This window comes from Protopterus annectens, chromosome 12.part0 (assembly GCF_019279795.1).
Source record: "Protopterus annectens isolate FY-2018-M chromosome 12.part0, PAN1.0, whole genome shotgun sequence".
NCBI lineage: Eukaryota > Metazoa > Chordata > Ceratodontiformes > Protopteridae > Protopterus > Protopterus annectens.
In genome coordinates this window covers 52,344,255-52,363,281 of record NC_056746.1, presented here as the reverse complement: position 1 = coordinate 52,363,281, position 19,027 = coordinate 52,344,255, and positions in this window count along the sequence as shown.

Here is a 19,027-nt window from a genome sequence, read left to right as displayed (position 1 = left end):
AATGAGGCAAACCGATGATCTGATCTCACCAGGGAAGAACATACTATGGGAGTAGTGCAGTGGTCACCCATGTTGGTGAGAACCAAGTCCAGAATGTTATTTTTCCTTGTGTGGGATGAGATGAGCTGGTCTAGTGCATTAGAATTGATGAAGTCAAGAAATCGTTGAGTGAGTGCCTTAGTGCAGGAATAATTCACCCATTCTTTGGTGGCGTAGTTGAAGTCAACAAGGATCAGGGTGTTAGGGCATACCTTGACAGAGTCAAGCAGGTCCAGGTAGGAAGAGTGAGTGTCCTGAGTCATGGATAGAGGTCTATATCTGGCTATAACTTGGATGGATGTCTTGCCAACTGCCAGTTGAACCTGGATTAATTCCAGTGCATCATGCCAGCATATGCCTAAATGTATTAAAAGCAAACAGTGAAGTTCATTAATACAGAACAGGACAATAATCTCTCACTCAGACATATCTGTAAAATACTTTACAATTGTGGTTGCTCTCTTTGACCTTTGTCCATCTACTGATAAAACAGGTCAGGGTAGTGCAACTTTAGGTGATCATAAGAATGCATGTACTGTTTTCTGGTATGCTTGATACCAGCTGCCTGGGAAAGATCCAGGTCAGATCTTAAAAGAAATCAGCTGTATTGAATATGCCATCATATCAGCCCAATAGATACTGCCTATTATCCCTGTGAAACAGGAACAAAAAATCTTGCTTTCCTCACTCCAGGCAGGAGATATGTATTTGACAGCTTGAGAAGCTGTTGTGGGCACTCAATGCCTCAAGTTTTGGATGTGCACTTATCAGCATATATTTAAAAACCATATGATACAGACTATAGCACTGCTATGTTGTACAATGCATGTGTGTGAATAACTGGTATGCATAAGCCTTATCCTAGTAATAGCTCATGAACATCTTGTATGGAAGTAACAGACAGTGAGGCTAAAAAATATTGCAGACACAGTACATTAAATGGTTCATGTTTCCATGGCTTGATATGGTAGCTGCATTCTGAGCTCTGTTTCATGCAGCATTGCAGTGCTATATGGATTTTGTTTATTTGTTGTGAAGCAGCTGTGTTATTCAAAAGTCTCAGAGCTTCAACAGAATAGGATGGTATATCCTGGTGAATCAGTTTGTTGTGCTTATGGGAAAAAGTAGTATGAATCACTACGGGGTTTCATAGCTGGATGTGTTTAATTTACTACCTACAGACATCCATGCCAGGAATATGTCTGGAGATGTTATCACTGTTACATGATGCAACAGGTTTCATATATACCATGGCGTATGGGGTCTATATTCACTCATATGGCTGTATATAGGGAATGCTGAGTATGATAAATGCTTTGGCAGTCTCATCATGAGGATCATAGTGGTGGCTTCAGTAGAAGTACCAGCTACATTAAGAGTGGCTGAACAGATATAGCCCATGTTGCATAATATGTGCATACTAATGCTTTTTCTGTATACAGGTGCCATTATGACACCGCAATGTGAAGGCCAAGGATTACATTTTTTAGAAAGGCCAAGAGTGATGTGCCTCTGCAGGCACATATAGTATATGGCACATGCCTGATGAGATGAGGTGGTTAAGAATAGCAAGAGAGTGATCAGATCTGGCGGGGCCCACTGCATTACATCAGTGTTGTAGGTGAGCACAACAGAACTGCCATTCAAGTCAGGCAAAGGATGAAGAGCCTGATTCATTATGCCAAAAATAAAGCAAAAAAAATGACCAGTACAGGGGAATGAGATGGAGTGGTCTATCCTATTCTAGGTATTTAACAAAAGTTGAAATGTTCCTGCTGTGCTTTGCTTATGATGAATAATCAAAGCTCATTTCTTGTAGAATGCTGGATGTCAGAATGGGGTTGGCCACACCAGCTGTATGTCTGGATTAGATCGCAATTTAGTATTACTTAGCTTAGGATGCCACATACTATTGTTATATATGTTCTGAGTTAGGTTAAGCAGTTTGGCAAAATGCACGTGTGTAATTATAGTCATGACCAGTCTGAAACTGGAGCCTCCTGCTTATCAATGTGTATAAATCCTGTCCAGTACACATCGATATTTTATTTGCATGTCACATAATTACTATGCTGGTATATGACATTCAGCTGTTTGTTGAGCTTTATCTTTTATGCATTCATAACTGTCAGTTGTGATGGTCAACATGTGGGCAAAACACATAAGGCTGCTGTTAGTACAGTAGCTGGATATGAAAGTGATGCCAGCATACCACTGTCTTTGTCACTTCTGGTACAGGAGATCTAGACAGCAAGGTAAATTGGCAGCAGTAGGTATGGTGCATACAACATCACATCATCCTTAGAGGGTGAGAGCCTTCCAATAGAAGGGAACCACAGATGTCCTCCCTTGGTAGCAGGTTCAGGCATGAATGCTGCTTCAGAGGTCGGCATACCCATCACAGCCCAGAACACAAGGGTACCTGATGCCATATTGCCTCAAGATATGCAAGTGACAATTAGGATCAATAATTTGATGTGTACATCAGTTATTCCTGCAGAATATGCCGCTACACCATCAAATGTTTTATGTGGCATCTGAGAAAATGTTGCCCAACAACATCTGGAGTTTGGTCAGTTTAATGTAGACTACAGATATAAACACAATGACATGAGTTGTCTAATGTGGACTGTGGTAGCCCAAACAACTTTCTGCATCACCCTTAAGAAAAGGACTGCCATTGCCATTGTTTCTGCCTACTGCCACTGGAAGAGTGTCCTTCAGGATGAAGTAGAGGAGCCCAGGCATATTGAGGACATGGGCTGGGTGTAGATGGTTGAGGGACTATGAACACCTGATGAACAGCAGCAGTATTATGAGATGCCATAGGTCCTAACACTGATAGCCATCACTGCACAGCAGTATCATGGGATGCTATAGGTCTTATCGCTCATAGCCATTGCTGCACAGCATTATCATGAGATGCCAAAGGTCGAAGCACTCACAGCCATTGCTGCAACTATTGAATTCTAGTATCAGGTCCCAAAATCAGTGAATTATAACATGGTCCAATAGTAGCACACCTTTCTTGATGCAGGAGGTCTTAAGCCCTATCATTCATAGCCAGCATAGTAATGACAGGTTAATGGCAATATAGTGGCATCACAGCCCTATCACAGAAAGAAGTGGTCCCTGACACATCTCCCATGTGATGATGCTACTATCTCACCACCAGTGGCATACTCCCACTCCAGCAGTGTTGCAATCTAGTGTGACTCTGTCTATGTCACCTATCCAAATGATAATGACTGTGGCCCACAACTCCCTTTAGTCTGTGTTGTATTTAAGAGTTTTAAGACCACATACTAAACAGAGTAGCTTTGTAGCAATACGGTGTTTCCATGTTCATTGTGTCACAATATTAAATTGTCACAGTCAATAGCTGTTGACCAAGTTTGCTGCTTTACAAGCACTACTTTGCATTGGACCCAATGCTGCATTGCTGGGGTTCTTGTCATATGTTTGTCCTCCTCCTCCTCACACATCTCCTGCCTTGCACCTGCTCTCCTATATTGTTCCAGTTGTACAGCAGCCATAATATACATTGCTTTTCGAAATTCTACATAATCATATTGTGCAACATGGTATAGTATGACAACATTGATAACTGTCTTAGAAGTGTACTGTATTACCTGTCCAGATGAATCACAGCAGTGAAAATTCCCTTTCAGGTGACAAAGTCCATGTTCAATGGAACCACATGCCTCTGCATTGATGGTGCTGCATGCCATTTATCCTACAGTGATGGAAAAATGAACAGAGGTCATGAGCAAGGGATCTAAAGGGGAAACCAGTATCAACAGCAACATACAGCAGTTAGTTTTTTGTAGGTGGGATTAGTTAGTAGCTACATGTGCAGCTTATGTTTATATAACCTTTGCTGTCTGGAAAGTAATATGTGCTTACCAACCAAAAGTCAATGTAAAATATCACCTTACTGAAACTATTCATACAGGTCAGATGTATACCATGTATGAGACTTATATGAATTGCAAGAGTGCAACACAGATACATTTATTTTTTGCTGTTCAGCAACTTTTTTCCCTTCAATTTTTTTTCTTTAACATATAAACAGAAGTACATTTAATACAATTGTAAATAGCAATAATACAACTGTAAAGAAAATAAAATAGTCTTTTTTTTACAAGAAAAAAAAAATATATGCAATATACAAACATATCTGTGAAGATATTAACTAAAACACATTGTGGTACTCCAGAAAGTAAAGTACAGTAGGTAGTAATATATGTTAAATTAACAATAAACATTTTGAGAAACAAATTCAGAAGGCAGAATTCAGCTAAAATAAATCAGTTAGAGATAATACTTTTGTCTAAGGATGCTTGGCAAGTATATTAGGAAATAAACTACTTTCCTTTATTTTATTGTCAGCTAAGACTACTTCTGTTAAGGAAGATAAAAAATGATTCAAAGGATGGCAGTGAGATTGATCTCCAGTGTCTAGTGATACTTTTCCTTGTTACTGCCAAAATGGTCCGGAGCTGGCAGAAATTCTTATAATACAACGTGTAAATTACCATTTTTATTAAATATAGCTAGAAATGTAATTAAAGAAGAAAATCAAACCAGAAAGCTTTCGTGACAGCTACTATGCAATCCCAAAAATTTTTCAAAAAATGATCATCAAAAACTAGATGCATCCAAACTGCATTACAGCTCCTGGTACACCACCATTGAATGGTGCTGTTTTTTAATCTACTTTGGCCATTCTGTTTGGAGTTAAGAAAGATCTGTGCAAAAATACTCAAGAAAATATATGCCAATGTTGAAAACAAGATGCATTTTTAATAGAATTTAATATTTGGGAATTCTGCTCTTGATTAAGTAAAGAGTTATGATCCAATTTATATGATTCCAAAATGTTCCATTTAACTTAGTGTTATACTTTATCAACATTTTATATGATTTAGAGATACGGTTTTCTACCTTAGATTTATTGTGTAATGTATCATTGAAAAGCTGAATTATTTTAAGGTTTTCTTTATGACATGGATGAGCAAGAAATAAACCATTGCCTTGAGCTTGTATTTTAATATTCTATAAAAGTATCCAATCTTGAGGATCCAAATCATAATCATTTATAAGCTGTTGAGCATCTAGACTCCCAAAAGTCAACTTTATATGTGGAGACTTTATTAAAGAAATATTTGGTTATACTAAATATAGTCTCAAACCAGCATTTCAAGTCTATTTTGCTAAGTATGATATTTCTGAAATAATTTAAGATCTGGTTCTTAAAAGAAAAGGATGACAGGGAGGAACAATACTTGTTACAACGATAATGACAAAAGAAATTACATTGATTTATACTGCTATTATTTCCTGTTAAGTCATCATTAGTATAAAGTAGGTCAAAATGTAAGGTCTCAAATTTGAGTTTTAATTAAGATCAATACAATTTAGGACAGTTTTCAAAAAATTCTTACTTCAACATAAGTATCTACATCAGGAAAGTTAATACATCCTAAGTTCCAAGGTTTAGTATGATGATGTAGGGCTACTTTAGGTTTGTTTAGAAACCATAGAAAGTTTAGTAATTGTTTATTAATGTCTTTAGTAAGTGACTTATCAGGGTATAGCATTAAAGTTTGTACTACATATAATAGGTTCATAGGTAGGTACTAGGCTATCTGCCCGAAGGCATTTATAAGCCTAGCCAGAATCTGTTGGCTTTCGCTGCCCCCTTAGATTAGTTCCCTGTGCCTCTGTCTAGCAGATCCACTGAAGTGCTCCCTGGGGTAAACTTTGTGTTTCCCATCCACTCATCAAAGTTTCTTTTAAAGAGTGTTAGTGAGGAGCTCTGCCTAATGTAGATTGGGATCTTGCTCCAAAGCATGTGAAGTCTCTGGGACAGGAATCTATCCCTCCAGTATGTCCTATTTATTGTTGTGGTGAGGTTTAAATCCCTAGAGCGTGTGGCTCGAGGGGATAAGGTTTTCTTTAGGTGGAGCATGTCCATCAATTCTGGGTTGGACATGGCCTTGTATGTCAGGCAGAGATCACCTCTGAGTAGGCGGTATGCAACCAAGTACAGCTGGAGTTTCTTCAGTCAAGCTGCATAGGACATCTGTTTGAGGCCAGTCATCCTCTTGGTGAGGTACTTCTGTGGTCTTTCCAGCTGCTGCAGATGTCTTGCAAGGTACATCCCAAATGGGACGTTGTATTCTATGATGGGTCTGATGAGTGATGAGTAGAGGGGCACAATAACCTCTTTTGATCTGGATACGAACCCTTTTGTGATTCAGTGGGCCATGTAGAAGGATGTTCTAACCACTTTGGCAATGTGATTATCAAAGTTGAGATTACTATCTACTTGGGTCCCCAGATCCCTTATTACATCTTCTGTATTTAGGGACTACCACATATGTAGTAGTTTGAGGGTACTTTGTTTTATCCAAAGGGGATGACTATGCACTTTTTGGCATTTAGCTTGAGGCCATGATTTTGACACCAGGTATCCGTCTCAGTGAGACCCTTTTGGAGGATGTCTGTGTCAGCCGGAGAGTCAATTATAGCCCCTAGTTTGCAGTCATCTGCGAACTTGGTCAGCCATAGTCCTCCTGTGCTTGCCTGTACCTCTGAGAAGTATATGCCGAACAGGAGGGGTCCTAGGACTGAGCCCTGGGGAACGCCACTTGTAACCAGTTTAGAGTTGGACCTAGCTTCCGCAACTCTCATAATGTGGGCTCTATCCATGAGCCAGTTGGCAACCCATCTTGTGATGTAGGGGTTTATATTCAGACTGGTGAGCTTGTCTATAATACCAGAATGAGGAATGGTGTCAAAGGCCTTAGCGATGTCTAGGTAGCCTGTGTGTACCACCTTTCCCTTGTCTATAGCCTTGGTAACTGTCTCAAAGAAGTCCACCAGATTTAGGAGGCATGGTCTGCACTTAACAAAGCCAAACTGGGTAGGGTCCAGTGTTTGGAGGTTCCCAATGTCTCTGTTAATGAGTTCCATGATGATGCGCTCCATAGCCTTGCAGACCAAGATAGTCAGGCTTATAAGGCGATAGCTCCCAGGGCCTGTTGTGGCTCCACCTTTGTGGAGCAGAATAACTGTTGCTGTGCGCCACTCTATGGGTATGTAGCCTGTGGAGAGGCTGAGTTTGAACAGTGTGTTTAGGTGAGGGGTTAGTTCGTCTTTGAGCTCATGTAGGACGCAGCCTGGGACACCGTCTGGTCCCATTGATGTTGTGTTTTTGTCCTTGGAGAGGGCTGTTTTAACCTGAGAGTCTGTGATTTTAGGGACTCTACATTCTCCTGGTATGGTTATGGGCCCTTTTGGGGGTGAGAGTGGGGTGAAGTTTGCGCTGAACCTGTCTGCCAGGATGTTGGCGATATCGGTTGGTTCAGTGTATTTTGTGCCATTCTGCACTAACTCTGAGCAGATCTGAGCATTGCCACTTAGATTCTTGACACTGATCTGGGATGTCTTCCCTTCTTGGGATTTTATTCTTTTCTGTACTAGTTTCCTCCTTCTATTGTATAGCTTGTTTAATGGCAGGAGTCCACCAGACTGGTTTCCTTTTCTTGGAGGAGTGAGTCTTGGTTTTGCTTGGGATGGCACAATCCATGCATTTGTGTAGGTGCCTGTATAATGCATTAGTAAAGGATTTTGTAGCTTGGACAGCATTATATTTCAGCACGGGAGCTTTGAAACTTTCCACCTTGGTCTTAAGTAACACGAAGTTTGCTTTTGAAATGTTTTTCACGGTGATTTTCTTGTCTGTGGGTGGGGGTGCAATGTGGATATCCAAAGTGATTTGTTTATGGTCAGATCTAACCAGCGAGGGGTTGACCTCTGGTGTGGAACACCGGTCACCCATGTTGGTGATGACCAGGTCCAATATGTTGTCACCTCTGGTGGGAGTGTTGACCAGTTGAACCAGGGCATTTGAGTTTATAAATTCTAGGAAATGTTGGGTAAGGGTGTTTGTACTTGAGTAGTTCTCCTAGTTAATGTTTGGTTAATTGAAATCACCCAATATTAGGATGTTTGGTAGGACCTTTATGTTTCCCAGTGTTTCCAGAAATGCGGAATGGGATCCTGGGACATGGTGGGTGATCTGTAGCAAGCTACAATTTGAATTGCAGTTTTGCCCATTGTTAGTTGCACGTGGATGATCTCTGGAGCATCATGCTGTGCCACTATCCTGGAGATGTGGGTATCCTTGATGAATATGGATACTCCCCCACCTTTTCTATTTTGGTTTGGGTTCTGTGGCCGAAAGGTATGGTATGAGTTGTAGCCTGGTAGTGCTGGGGTGTTCTCTGGATCCTTAAACCAGGTTTCTGTTACTGCACATATATCGATTTTCTCCATACAGAGGAGTGCCTTGAGTGCATGCATTTTGAGGTTTAGACTTCTGGCATTGAGTAGCATTACCCTCAGTTTTTTGTTACTTGTTCTAATTACGGTGGTGGGTTTGTCTTTTTAGCCTTGCCTAAAAAAGGCACTATGGAGGTGGCAAGATCCTTGACCAGTATTCGAAAGCCTAAGGGTGACAGGTGCAAGCCATCTCTAGCAAAGCAGCGTGGCTTGTCGAGCATGTCATCCCAGGTGGACAGACACTGGATCCTCTTTGAATGACACCAGAAACTTAGCCAATTGTTGAAATCCAGAATTTTTTCTTTATATTGTGGTATCATTCTTGGTGAGGTAAGATGCTACTCAGGGTCAGGGTCATACCAGCCTGGTCTACGTGATCAGAGAGCTTGTCTATGTCTCTTTTCATGTAGTCCAGGGAGGTACTGCTCAGGTCATTCACACCAACATAGACAATGACAGAGTCATATTTGTACTTGTTCTGGAGTGACCTGAGTGATTGTGTTATGTGGCAGATCCTGGTAACTGACAGGCAGCTAATAGTAACCTTCTCCTTATTCAGCCTCGTGAGTGGGACGCCAGTGTGCCTGATTATAGAGTCACCTATTACTAGTATGTTGGGTATGTTATTTTGCCTTAAGGGCTGTGATTGCATGGCACACTGGTTTTGAGAAGTATGTGTTTCATGATTTGTGTTGGGGGTAGAGGTTGCTTGGATGTTTGCTTTGGAGGTCTCTGTTGGTTTTGCAGATTTTTATTTAGAGCCTCAGAGTATGTTTTCATGTATTTATGTGTGTTTTTTTGATGGTGCTGGTTTAATGGGTCTATGTGAGACTGGTGGTGGGATGCAAGTATTTCCCTTCTCCTCCTGACTGTCAGATCCAGTCTTGGGTTGAGAGAGCTTAGCCTCCAGTTTGGCTATATAATTGCATCTGAGAAAACAAAAATGCAAGCTTGTAGTTACGAACCCAAACTGAGTAATATAAAATCCACTTTATTAGCAAACGCTTTCGGAGAGACCAATGCCCCTCCTTCCTCAGACAAAAAATGGCAACATTTCTTGCTATCCTTATATAGGGTAGCAATCAAACAATTACTATATGCTTAATTAACCAATTATGACAAAATTATTGTAAAATGTCCTCAAACATACTGATTCTGTCCGTTATTAAAATCCAAACGCCAAGTATAATTTCATTCATTTCATTCAACACCCCACCAACTTGTATTACAAAAATAACCACATTTAAATTATACTAAAATAACTTTATACATAAAAATAGATAAATAGATAAAATTAAATTAAATTAAATAGAATAATAAGGCTGAAAAACCTTAATTTCACCTTTTCATTGAGTAATATCTTAAAAAGCAGGTGATAGAAACATGATCATTCAAGCCCGGATATATGTAGGCAGCTGTACGAATTTGCCAAATGAGTTCATCCATTTCTAATCTAGTTTGCCATGGACCACCTCGAATCCCAACATTTATTTTTGTAAGGATAGTAAATTTAAAAAAATGATCAGGGAAATCAATTGTGTGTCTTGCAAGAGCATTGTTAGAATCATGCTTGTTGATTGCATATATGTGTTCATAAATGCGCTGCTTTAACTTCCTTTCAGTTTTACCTATATAAAAAGCAGCGCATTTCTGACACAAAGCCACGTAAACCACGCTATTGGTTTCACAATTAAATTTCCCTCTTACTTTGAACATTTGATTCCTAATCTTAACCAACGAGTCAGTGCATATGAACTTGCATTGTTTACATGCACCACACTTTGAAATACCAGAGGAAAGGTTATTGTTGTTATTCATACAACCTTGAGATTTTCCCTCAAGCAAAAATTTCAAATATCATGAGTTTGTCTTTAACATGAAAATCCATTTGGGTCTAAATTAACGATTTGTGATATATTTTTTAGTCTGTCTGAAAAGACAAACAAGAACATTTTATAATCATTGTTTAGAAGTGATATGAGCCTGTGTGAAGAACAGACTTGTTTTTATTTTCTTTTATTATGGGTGTGATTAGTGAATATTTCTATGAAGGGGGAATTATCTCATGTGTATGAACATCTGTATGGGTCTTATGGCAAAGTAAGATAATAGATGGGGAAATCATTTATATATTTCTATTATTAGTCCATCTATACCTGGGGCTTTATTAAATTTAAATTGTTTCATTTTGTCTGAGATCTCTTTAAAAGTAATCTCCTTGTATAAATGTTCCTTTAGTTCACAAACCATCTTTTAAAACAGCAAAATTCAAGATTTAGGTGTGGGACAATGACTTAATTTTTTGGATTTTTAATTTAGAGAAGAGATTTGAAAATATCAAGGATGTCCCCAATGTATTTTTACAATTTGTTATTATTATCTTTTATTTCTAAGATGTTATTGCTTTCTGAGTATATTTTTTGTTAGATTGTGCATATGATTAGGAGACATAGCATAACAGATTATTTTTATTTTTTTCAAAGCTTGACTATTTTTTGTGATAACATATATGTGTATCTCATTTAGATTTTATATTACTTTTACTATACATTTATTTTTATTTTTTTCAAAGCTTGACTATTTTTTGTGATAACATATATGTGTATCTCATTTAGATTTTATATTACTTTTACTATACATTTATTTTTATTTTTTTCAAAGCTTGACTATTTTTTGTGATAACATATATGTGTATCTCTTATTTAGATTTTATATTACTTTTACTATACATTTATCATTTGTTTTATATTTAGCTTTAGTCTCTTGAAGTTGTGATTGTATGTTTGATAGTTCTGATTCCCATTCTTTTGTTTTCTGTTTATACAAAACTAGAAGTTTAACAAAAATATAAGCTTTTAAAGAGTCCCAGATCATACTATATTAACTTCATCAGTATCATTTATTTCTAAATGCAAATTCAGTTCAGAAAGGAGCCATGGGTTTGAAATCTTTTAATTTTGTTATATAAGCAGTTATTCTGGTTAAATAAGGTAATTTTATGAATAATGTGTGGAATTTTAGAATAAGGGCATTGTGAATGGAAAAAGGAGATAGAATAATATTGAATGTGGATATTTTTGAAATTATGTCCAAGAATACTAGTACTCTATCAGTTCTAGTTTGTGTGCCATATTTATTGGAATAATGAGTAAACTGTAGTGATTTGAAGTCTCTCAGAGTGACTGTACCATTTATATTAAGATTTTCAACTTTTGCAGTTGAGTCATTCTTTGTTTTTTTTCATTACTGGAATCTGAACTGTCTAATAAGTTACTGCTGATTATTAACGTGACTTTACGTTAGTGAGGTATGTCAATATGCGTTTTAGCTAAATTGTGTCCCTTCCTAGGAAACTAATACACATTTACTAGACTCAATAGTCTGTAATTATGTTTTATAACAATGGCACTTAATAGGCCATTTTTGTCCTCATATTTATGAATGATCTGTGGTGGGATAGCATTTTTCTCCATAAAATCATCATTCCTCTTCTTGTGTTTTTAAATGAGGACTGTGCCAAAACTGAATAATTAGTGGGATTCCATACATTATTATCTGCATATTTAAAGCATGTTTCTTGAAGGAATATAACTTGAGCCTTGTTAGCTTTTAATGAAATAGGTTACATCTTTTCCTTGGATTATTTAAACCACTGATTCAAAACTAACAGAGTTAAGTCTGTCTATAAAATATGTTAAGACAACAGTATAATCATCAACATAAGTCGATCTAGCTAAACACTGTATAATTGTACCTCCTGTGATTTTTTTTTGCTGAGTTAAAAACAATATTTCAGGCATGATAAAAAGTAAAAAGGTCAAATAATAATAAACCAAAGAGAATAATTCTATTAAATCGATGGAATTCACTACATTCCTGGTCCAGTAAATATAAGATCCACTAGACTATCCTTCGCTAACTAGCCTATTAATAGATAATTAACAGGATTAATAAAACTCTGCAGTGACATTCTAACAATAAAGAGATCTATGAATTACAAGGATTCACTTTTCCAATCAGATTTTAATTAACTGTGTGTGTGTGTGTATATATATATATATATATATATATATATATATATATATATATATATGTGTGTGTGTGTGTGTGTGTGTGTGTGTGTGTACATGTGTGTGTGTAAACATCTATACATATTCATATCCATACATATATATTTTCCCTTTATAATTCTCCTCTCTCTACTAATTAGATCAGCTAGTGCCAAGCACGGCAAATGCAGAGCACCAGTGCAGAGAGGAAAATAACATTGTGATGTGATTCCCTAAAGAAGTAAAAGGAAACATCAACCCTTGCAACAACAGCCAACAACTCACACCAACCGCCAAGCCCATTTTCTCTTCCCAACACAATTAATAGGTTTAGGAGATCATTTACATGTATCACACACTTAAACAGCATGCTACCAAAACAACAGTTGAGTTAAATGTAATTGAACACTTAGTACTTAAGAGGACTATGAAGAAGTAAAAACAGAAAAAAATATATAAATCAAACTTAAAGGAGAATCACAAGACATATGAAGACATATGTTATATTCAAAGCAATTACATGTATGATGAGAAAGAACATTGTCTTAGTTTCTTAGCTCTCTAATGACAGCACAAGTATATATACATGTGTATGTGTGTGTGTGTGTGTGTGTGTGTGTGTGTGTGTGTGTGTGTGTGTGTATATATATATATATATATATATATATATATATATAAACATATACATATACGTATACATATGTGTGTGTGTATTTATGGAATCTATTGAGAATATTTGATATGACAGTGGTAAGGAATAAGAAAGTAATTTTACTAAGAGATGGAGCTCTTCATAGTTTTTGGGTTGTTGTTCAAGGTTAGATTGTTTTTTTTTATTTATTTATTTTTTTTATTTCTTCTTTTTTGTGTCAGTCCAGGAGTTTTTCTCAGCAGATCTTTTTAAGGTGGGGGATGTTTATTCCATGTCTTCTGTAGTTGGTAAAATGTTATTTTCTTTCTGAAGGAAGAAGCTTCTTCTAACTTGTTGAAAATTTTGATACCATTTAATAGGAAAAAAATTTACTTGAGATTGCATCCCATTTTGTTTGAGTATTTTCACAAGAAGCCAGATTTTTTCCTCATTTCTAAGGTTTTTAGCTAAATAATCATTATCAGATGTTATGCCAAATTTTAATGGCTTTTTTTCCCAAAGCTGTTTTAAGAATCATGCCTTTATCAATGAAAGAAATTAATTTTATTACTATAGATCTTGGAGGAGTTGTTGAAGAAGAAGGCATGGGTTTGCCTATAGCTCTGTGTGCTGTTTTGGTGCCATAGGAAATTCCTTCCTGCAGGTTTAATAATTTTGAAATCCAAGAAGATAAAAAGTAACTAGGTCATCTCCTTCTGTTTTTTTTTCTGGTAAACCAAATATTCTTAAGTTGTATCTCCTTTCTCTGTTTTTGAGGTCTTCCATTTTATTTAATAAACAGGTGTTTTGTTTTAATAAATACTCTGAGTTTTTTCCTCCTTTAATCTTCCCTCCATGTCACTTAGAGCATTGTCAACGTCAGATATTTTAGTTTGGTGCTGTTGAAATATTTCTTTAAAAATGTTGGTTTGTTTTAAGCAGTCCTGCTTCAGATTCTCGTGAAAATCATCTATTTTCAGAGATAGCTCTTGAAGTGTTGTCATCATTTGCATATCCTTCTTTTGAGAAGAATCAGCGTGGCGATTCTTAGAGTTGCTCATTTGTCTTCCAGCCATTAAGTCTCCAAAAGATTCTGACAAAAAATGTTGATGAAACTTTACAAAATGCAGAGGCAAGCTTACTCTATTATAAAATAGTGTGTGAAGTAACTTTCCTTAGCCATAAATATTTTCCAGTTTTATTTAATTTTACTGCAGAGCTCTAAAAAGCTGTTGCTTTTACTTGGCCATCTAAGCTCCACCGCAGATACATCTCTGATAATGCCCTATGGATTGCATATTTCCTGCCAATTCAGGGAATAGTATCCCTTTAAATGCATATGTCATTGTAACTGGGGTCTATGTGGAGACCTTATTGTTACATATGTGAAATCTATGGAACAGAGTACCTCAGGAAACTGAGTAAGCTTATTGAAGCAAAACATAGTAGTAATGATCTACTATGCAACTGCACAGAAGCATATATGCTCATCCAGTTGCAAAAGCATGACATCAAGGAGCATAAGTATTAAACTGGTTGAGGTCTGTGATGCAACTAAAGTGACCCGAGCTGACTGTTTAAAGTTCCCAATAACTTAGATAAAAATAGCTACAAATATGTTGGACTCCATGGGGATATAAATATCTTGCAGACCTTTAGCTTCAGCAAAGTTTAGAGGATAATGCAACTCTAATTGAAACATTAGTATGTCACAGTTCACTCTGCAATGGCTCACATCTTTCTGATCAGTGAGGCTATGAAGTATAAGACACTTTCAGAAACTACAGTGTTCTATCTAGCAATGTTGTTGACAGTTACTTAAGTGATCCCTATCATTGTGGTTGTCTACAATTCTAATATTTCACCATTGCACAGTAACAAACTTGTTTACACCCAGGAGTCATAACACCATCTTACTGCATGCATTTTATTTATTTATTTGAGATTTGTTAACTGGGTTGGTCTGACTGGGCAAGATGCCCTTTTCCAGCAGAGACCCGAGGAGAAAAGCTCCATTATAAAGTTTAGAAAATACAGTGATAAATACAAAACTTAAAGGAAAAGTGTGATTAAACTTTGTACAGACTAATTAAAGTGTTACAAAAAACAAAGAAAAGACATTTAAGTAAATCTTAAGTATTTTGCACAAAAATTTGAAAGCCACAGGATTCAAACAATATTGGGATTGGAGAGTTCAGCAGGACAGTCATTGTAATAAAGTGCAAGTGGAGGAGTAAGGAACTTGAGGAGAAGCTGAGGTGGAGATTGAAGGGAAATTAGTGGTGAAGGAAGAGTGAAGGAGGAAACTAGATGGTAGAGATAGTAGAGATTGGAGTTTAATAATGGAGATGAAGTAGAAAAGAAAAGAGAGGGTAAGCCAAATGAGAGAGAGGCAAGGGGAAAGATTATCAAGTGGGGATTGCAGGAGCAGATCCAAGAGGTATGCATGAATTCATTTAATGCTATTTTAAAACTGTGGGTAACATCAAGTGTGCGTATATATAGAGGAAGTTTGTTCCAGGCAGAGGTGACTGAGTAGCTATAGTGAATCTTGCCAATGGATTTGTTAGGTTTGGACATGCACAATAGGAGTTGGTCAGAGCTACATAGGTTGCAGTTAGGGATACAGGAGGAGATAAGATTAGTTAGAGATGGACATACAAGAGGAGAAGGATAGAGTGGGCCAGGTTGAGTTGTGTCAGGAGGATTTGGTGATGAAGTTCAAGCCAGTGAAGTTTTTTTAGGGAAAGACAGTGGTGTGTTCAACAAGGGTGATTATTGGCAAATTGAGCTATTTTATTATAGGTGTGTTCAAGCTTGGTAGTTAGATTCTTTTGTAGGTGGGTAAATAAAGGGGTGCCATACAGAAATGTGGGAAGTAGATATACTTTTGCTAAGGACAGTTTAGATTCTGGAGTTAGGAATCTTTTGTTCCTGTATAACACTCCAAGTTTTCGGTGAGTTTTTTTTTTTTTTATACAGTTATTAATGTGAATGCCAAATTTAAGTTTGTCATCAGTGTAAACTCCAAGGAGTTTAGTATGTGATTCAACTTTAATGAAAGTGTTATTTAGAGAGAAGATAGAGAAGGAGGTTTTGAGATGTTGGAGAGATTTAGGTAAGAAGAGTAAAAGTTTAGTTTTGTTAGGGTTAAGTAGCAACTGATTAGCAGTGCACCATTTTTCCACTGAATGCAGAGATTCTTGAGTAAGATACAGAAGATGAGGCACATTGTCAGCATTGAATCAGAGTGGAGTGAGGACAGGAAAGGTAAAGGTTGTTAATAAAGATGTTGAATAAGAGGGGCCCAAGGATGGAGCCTTGCGGCACTCTGGTATGAACAGAGAGGAAAGGGGAGGAGGAAGAAGAGAGCCATTTAACATATTGTAGCTGATCAGACAGATAACTAGAGAACCAGTTAAGAGAGGAGCTACAGAGGTTAAGGGAGGTAAGTTTAGAGAGAAGGAGTTGATGGGAAACAGTATCAAAGGCTTTAGAGAGGTCAAGGAACAGGCAAGAGACTAACTTGTTATTATCAAGAGATGAGGCAACTGAATGAGTAAAAGATATAAGGGCAGTAGTGGTGCTGTGATGAGGTCTAAAGCCATGTTGTGTAGGGATGAGGAGGTTTTCTTGGATGAGCTATTTGTGTACACATTTTTCAAGAATTTTAGAAAGGGGGAAAGAATGGCAATAGGCCTATAGTTTGAAGGATCAGTGGAGTTTTGTCCTTTGTGTAAGGGCAAAATGTAATTTTTTTTCCAGACAGCAGGGACAAGATCCTCTTTAATTGAGCGATTGATGAGTATGGAGACAGGGTAGACAATAGAAGAGGCTGCTAACTTAAGAAAGTAAGGTAGCAGGTTGTCAGTGGAGGGGGAGCAGGGTATAAGTTTATTAAGAAACAATTCGATAGTTGAGGTGGGGATGGGTTTAATGGAGAAAGGAGTGGAATGAAGAGGCGGTGGTGGGGTGTCAGGGATAAAGGTAGCATTGGTTTTAAGTAAGTTCTGTATGGAGTTAATGAAGAAGGAATTCAAAAGAGAGGCTGTTTCAAGAGGGGAGGAGTTAGGAAAAGATTGGAGGGAGAGGGGTTACCAGGGTATAGAATCTTGTTGATAGTGGACCAGAATTTTTTTGGGTTGGTATGAGAGGTTTTTTTTTTTTGGTGGTTGAGGTAAAATTTTTTTGTCAAGGTAGATTTATTTTTTAGCAATGTTTCTAAGTTCCATATAGAGTTGGAGATTTGAGGTAGTTTTGTGCTTATTCCAGGATTTCCAAACACAGTCCCTTTTCTGCATGAGGGACGGACTGTCCTTGGTGATCCAGGGAGCATATTTAGATTTAACTCTATTTTTTTCTGATGGTGGCCAAGGAGTTGAGAATGTTGAGAAATAAGGTGTTAAATTTTAGAACAGCTTCTTCAAGTGGAAGATTACAGAGGAAGGACCAATTGATTGCAGAGATAGTCTGATTGAATATAATAGGGTCAAAGTTGGAAAGGTTACAGCAGTCTTTATAAGTGTAAGATTTAATAGCATGGGAGGAGTAGCGCTGAATGGAAGTTGGGAGGTCATCACTAAGTGAGTCAGGTAGTGTAATGGAATTATGATAGTGGTTAGCATGAGAGGTAAGAATCCAGTCCAAAATAGAGCTGGAGTTAGATCTGGAGTTTATGCAGGTGGGAGTGGTTATAAGTTGTGTAAAGAAAATAGGTTGATGCTAGAGTTAGGAGAGAGAGAGAGAGAGCAGAGAGAATTCCAGTCATTGTTTACATCACCTATAATGATGATCTCATATGAGATAGTTTGAAAGATCCAAGCAGGGAATAGTTCAAGGGTAGGAATATTGTCACCAGGAGGTATATAAATAGAGTCAATTGCTATTTTCTTTTGTTTAAGTTACAATTAGCAATGAGTATTTCAGCTGGGTGAAAGCATGGAGCTGATCTGAGTATAGAAGAGCCACTCTTCTACCTTTTCTTATAGGCTTATCGTGGTGGAAGATATTGTAGCCAGGGGGTAAGATTTCACTTTTAGGTATAGTAGGTTTTAGCCAAGTTTCAGAGATGGAGAAAATATCAGGGGAATAAAATAAAAGCCAGAAATGGAGTTCAGAGACTTTACTTTTGATACTTTGGATGTTGAGAGCCATAATTTTAAGAAATTTAGTAGATTGGGCAGTGAGAAGTCGAGGGACAGTTTGAGAAGGAGAAGGAGTTACAGTGGTGGAGAGATGAGTGGGGTGAGTGTCAGGGCCTGGGCCTGGATTGGGATGACTATCACCAGAGCAAAGTAGACAGTTAAAAATTGAAGGGGAGCAGGAGCTGCTAGTATAGAGGTAGTCAGGTCTAGGTTTGGATTTTGGGAGAAGATAATAAGCTGTGGGGTATTTAATTTTAACGAGGTAGGCATTGTGATGAGAAAAAAAGAGAAGGTGATAAAGGGAAAGAATATGGAGTTGGGAAATGAGAGAGTTGGTGAGGAAGAGTAGGGCTGTGATAGAGGTAAGGTAGTGAATGATGGAGGGATGTGGAGATAGAATGGAGGGTTAGGAGTGTAAAAGTAAGGAGTAATTGTAACATGTTAGAAAGAGATAGGAGAGGAGGTAAGAGGATAGTAGGTGGATGAAAAAGGTGGAATGGTGAATGGAATGTAGGGTGTAATGTGAAGTTGGGTAGAGTAGAGTTGTGTTGTATGTGGAAGAGACAGGAGGATTGGGCAGTGTTTGAAATTGAAAGGGAGATAGGTAGAGTATAGTAGTAGAGAGGAAGAAAGGTAGGGTAGGCAGGTGAATGAGTGAGAGGAGGAGTTTGGAAGAAGTAGAGGGGGAGGGTAGAAATTAAGGGGTGTGACCACGGTTAAGTATAAATGTAATTAAAATGAGGTGGGTGGGAATGGGGGTAGGGTAAGATATTGGAGTGAGCCTGAGGGCAGTGAGGGTGAACAGAGCGGGG